Here is a 5,261-nt window from a genome sequence, read left to right as displayed (position 1 = left end):
GTAGGCTTTACTGTAAGACATAATGTGAAGTTTTGAAGAATTGGTGTGGTTTCAAATCTATGCACTGGGTATGCCATGTGTTGCTTTGGTATGCCATTGACATCTGCGGTGGGTGTAGATTGGTCTCGGCATTATTTTATCAAGATTACAGTGCAGAGTGCAGTTATCAGCAAGGATGATATGTATTTGTACTGTAATGTGATTTGCATACCATATCTAGCTCCTTCATTTGATTAAACATACAGGTATGTATGTAATTGTACAGAAAAAGATAGTATGTTGTGACCTGTCTATCCTATTGTCCATTTTATTATACTACTTTAATGCCATTTACCCTTTTTTTTTTTTTTTTTTTTTTTTTTTTTTTCTAGAACATATGACAAACTAGATTATATTAGTGCAATAGAAGGATTGCAGTTTTATGTATATTGATTTTTCCTTTTGCTCAGAGCAAGTACTTAACAGTAACTATTATATTAATTATGAGTTCTGTATTTATTACTGGCTATTAGCTTGCATCTAATCTTGTAAAGGCTGTTATGGCGTATGATCTCTAACCGTCAGTTGTAGTTGATCAAGCCGTGTATCATGTAAGTGAAATGTATAAGCATTGCCAGTTTGGTTGCCAACACACTCTACGGTAGGTCCTTGTTATAAGTCTTCTCTTTCCCCCTCTTTTTTTAGAAATTAAATTAGGTAAAGGTTGTCTTTAAAGTTCCAGTGCTGCATGTGTAACTGATTTGTCATTCCTCAGTGTACAGTGGCAGTTGTATAGGCAGAATGTATCTCGGACTTATAACAAGGACTGCCTTTTTTTTTTTTTTTTTTTTTTTTTTTTTAAGTACTGTACAGGGAATCCTCAGTTCACCTGAAGTTTGAGACCCAAGAAAAGTGCACAAGGCAAAATAAGTAACTTAGGAAAAAATCATTTTGGGACTGGAATCTTCCAGGACTTTACTCTCTTACTTTCACACAAGCTAATTTCTGTCTGTTTATTTTAGACGGTTATATAATGTTGTAACAGTGGCACAAGAACATTTTAACTATCAGAGACAGTGAGAAAAATGGTAGTAACAAAGTTTCTTACCCTTCAGATATCTGTGTGAGATTCACTTCTGAGCAGCTGATAGAGCACCACTGATAACAGTGTCCTATACTTGTGCATGATTTTGTTTTTACAGTACTGTATACAGTGATCCCATGGTTATCACCTCTTGGTTATAGCAGTTTTCTTTATCACTGCTAGATAAAATTTGTACACCTGGCATTGTCATGCATTTTTTGGCTAGAACACTTTGTTATCATGCATCTGAGCTTGTTTCTGCTGACAGTGATGGTGCAGAATTTGTGGTTTCTGGTGACAGTGAGGGATTCAAAGATGGGGCCCTACTCAAGGAGTTAATCCCAGGTGGTGGAGACCACTAACTCTCCACCCCCTAGCCACAGAACCCCATATTCCAGGCCCATCTCAGGTCTCTATATGGTATGTGTTTCTTCCTTGTTTTCCCCTTTTTACAATATACTATTAACCTAATCACGTCTGTGTGTATTTGTACTGCTTACCATAATGGTATGTATGTATTTAGTGTGTCTGAATTGTTGTAAAAAGGAAAATTTGAATTTATAAGTGGTGTGCCCAGTACCAATTAGGATAAATCCTGTAGGTTCTGTGCTTTCTTTGTTGTGCCCTACTGTAGGTGCAGTACCAGTTATGTGTGATAACCAAGGGTTCACTGTTTACTTTAAGCCTTCTGATTGTTTGATCTATTGATATTTACATGAAACCCATCATGGTTGGGCTAGTAGCATTTACATTTGCCAGTCATCCTAACTTGTGTTTAGTCCCAGCTGAGGTGGACACTTAAGGGAGTGCAGTAGAACATCCTTTCATATGTTCTAGCATGTTGGCACCCCCTCAGTGACGTATAAATTATCTCACAGACACAGTCACTCCTGCACCAAATTTCCACTTTCACTTCTCACCAATGCATTCCAAATCCTTCCACACGTATATTCATGTGTGAAAGATTGTGTTGGGGTGGGTCATTTTTCCAGAAAAGAAAAAATGTTTTTTCCTTGTTCCTGGTGACCAGTTGACCCTCAGAACCTGTAAAACTTTGTTTGAGTGTGAATAGTAGCACTGCCCACTCATGTCAGGCCTATCGGAATTGACTACTACAACCTATGTACAGTACATGCATAAGCATAGATTGATATTTAACGTTGTCCTCAAAGTTTAAAGGTAAAATTACAGAAAGTATATGTTGAAAAATAGACTACATATCTACAGATGAATGTATACATAATCAGAAGAACTACAGTACAGTAGACTCTGGCTATAATGGATCAGTTGGAGGAAAGCCTGATCTGATAAAGCCGATAGTCCATTATATCCGATGTCCCCCCCCCATGTGGGATTTCAAGCACATTTTTAAAAATAAATGAGTACAATAGCATCTTGAAATACTAAATATGTAAAGTGGACCCATTTTATACTAACTTGGCCCATAATTTTGCCCTTGTGCAGTGAACAGTAAAGCTCCAAGTTGCGCACCTAATTGGTTCCGTGAAAAGTACCGTCAACCATGGAACTTCTAAAGTTGGGGCATAGATCCTATGAGAAGTAGGCTAATTGGTTCCGGGTCCCATGGCAACTCTTCCTAAAACCCACTTATGCAATGTAAAATTTGCTGATCACACCTGAAGAGAAACTAGAGTTAATTATCATCATCATCATCATCTAATCCTTTGTTGCCCCTAGAGGAATGTAGGATCTCGGGGATAGGCAAGTTGGTCTTGACATTTAAGATGAGAATGACCATTCTCAGTCATCCCTGAGTGGCATTATGTGAGCAGTAAACCCCAACCACCCCTTGGTGGTTGATATAAACTGACAAAGGCTCAATCTGGTTGGAGCGCCTTAAATACCCACCAAACCACCAGGGACTATAGTTTGGTTATATGGTTACCACCCAACATAGAAAATGGTTTCCCGGTGCACAGGAAACCATTTGGGTTGTTACTCAGTGTAGAGTCACCTGTAGACAGAAAGAAGAGGAAGCAAAGAAGGACATAAGAGGAAGGAGGGGAAGAAGGAAGGAAGAGAGGAAAGGGCAGCCACCCAAGAGCAGCACTAGATCGAGTGAGTGGGTGGTGGGCACCTTCACCAACCACTTAACTAGTATTAATACAAAGTACATAATAGGCAAAGAAACTCGCTTGGAAGGCTGGAGTGAGGTGCTTAACCCTTTAACCGCGGGCATTGTTTTGCCCCAACTGGCCTCTCCCGCGGGGGTTCCAGCCAAAATGTAAACAAACTTTAAACTTTAAACCTTTATAACTCTGCACAGAATAAATCTAGAGCGAAAAATAAGGTACCATTAGAAAGTACTAACCTTCGGCTTTGCAATGATGTAGGTTTCATGATTTCATTGACTATCACTGGATGGGCAGTGCCATTAGAAGTGCGCGATCTAAAATCACTATTTTTCGCTCACACACCATTACCAAATGCCAACCTCATTCTAATAATAATACTATAAACATATATGAACACTGCACATACGATAAACACCCACTCTGTGTTCACTGAGGCAGGTAAAAGGCACTGTAATTGCCCGCACTTCACTACCACATCAGTGGTGTTGTAATCACTATTTTTTGCTCACACACCATTACCAAATGCCAACCTCATTCTGATAATAATACTATAAACATATATGAACACTGCACATACGATAAACACCCACTCTTTGTTCACTGAGGCAGGTAAAAGGCACTGTAATTGCCCGCACTTCACTGCCACATCAGCGGTGTTGTAATCACTATTTTTCGCACACACACCATTACCAAATGCCAACCTCATTCTGATAATAATACTATAAACATATATGAACACTGCACATACGATAAACACCCACTCTGTGTTCACTGAGGCAGGTAAAAGGCACTGTAATTGCCAGCACTTCACTACTACATCAGTGGTGTTGTAATCACTATTTTTCGCTCACACACCATTACCAAATGCCAACCTCATTCTGATAATAATATTATAAACATATATGAACACTGCACATACGATAAACACCCACTCTGTGTTCACCGAGGCAGGTAAAAGGCACTGTAATTGCCCGCACTTCACTGCCACATCAGCGGTGTTGTAATCACTATTTTTCGCACACACACCATTACCAAATGCCAACCTCATTCTGATAATAATACTATAAACATATATGAACACTGCACATACGATAAACACCCACTCTGTGTTCATTGAGGCAGGTAAAAGGTACTGTAATTGCCCGCACTTCACTGCCACATCAGCGGTGTTGTCACTCACACAGCTGGACAGATATTGATGCATGTTTGGTCAGGGGTGGGGTGGGGGGCCTGGGGGGTGGGAGGTGGGGGCCCGGGGGGTGGGAGGAGGGAGGTGGGGGTCGGCTGGAGTGAAAGAACTTAACAGCTACTCTCCCTTGAAACAATTGGCGCATGGAAAAAACGCGCGATATTCAAAATATTCACAAACATTCGAGAATGACACCCGTGGTTTGGTCCAGTTTTTGCAATGTCATTCTGGGATGACACCCGCGGTTAAAGGGTTAATGGAAGGATGGGTATGTGATTTCTGAGGCAGGTGGTGAAGCTACTGCCCCCCACCACCTCTGGCACCTCTACCTGCCCCTGCCTCTGCTGCCTCCACCTCTCCATGCAACACATCCACCCTGGCTGCATCTTTTTTTGTGGCAATGGAGGCGAACAATTGACAATCTCTTTCCATGCGTGTAATTTGTTTACGTTTTATAGCCGCTAATGGAGGGTTCTTTGTGTGAAACCTGGTGTTTGTGAATATTTGCAGGCCACCACTAATCATGAAACTGTGAACGAAAATGTCGCCAATCTTGGGGCGTTACTGTATTTCACATCCTTGTCACAGCACTTCATGACTACTGTAGTACAGCACAGTATTATTATAGTCTGTTAATATACCTCAGCAGTCACAGTGGGGAGAGGGCAGTTTCAGACCATGTGGGAGTAAAAAAGGTAGGAAACACATGTACTGCAACCCATTATACCCCATATAATAGTGTTCATTATACCCGAGGGAATTTCAGTGGCTCTCATAGGGTCCGTTAAATCCAATATTTGGTCTATCAAGGTTTGTTAAAGTAAGGGTCTATTGTAGTTGCTTCTGACACCAAAGTTAGAGAACTTTCATTATAAATGTTCCAAGCCAGTGCCAAGATGAAGCACACAATGAG

Source organism: Coenobita brevimanus, chromosome 26, assembly GCF_032717465.1.
Source record: "Coenobita brevimanus isolate Jiangsu-jjx chromosome 26, ASM3271746v2, whole genome shotgun sequence".
Lineage (NCBI taxonomy): Eukaryota > Metazoa > Arthropoda > Malacostraca > Decapoda > Coenobitidae > Coenobita > Coenobita brevimanus.
This window is presented reverse-complemented; position numbering follows the sequence as displayed.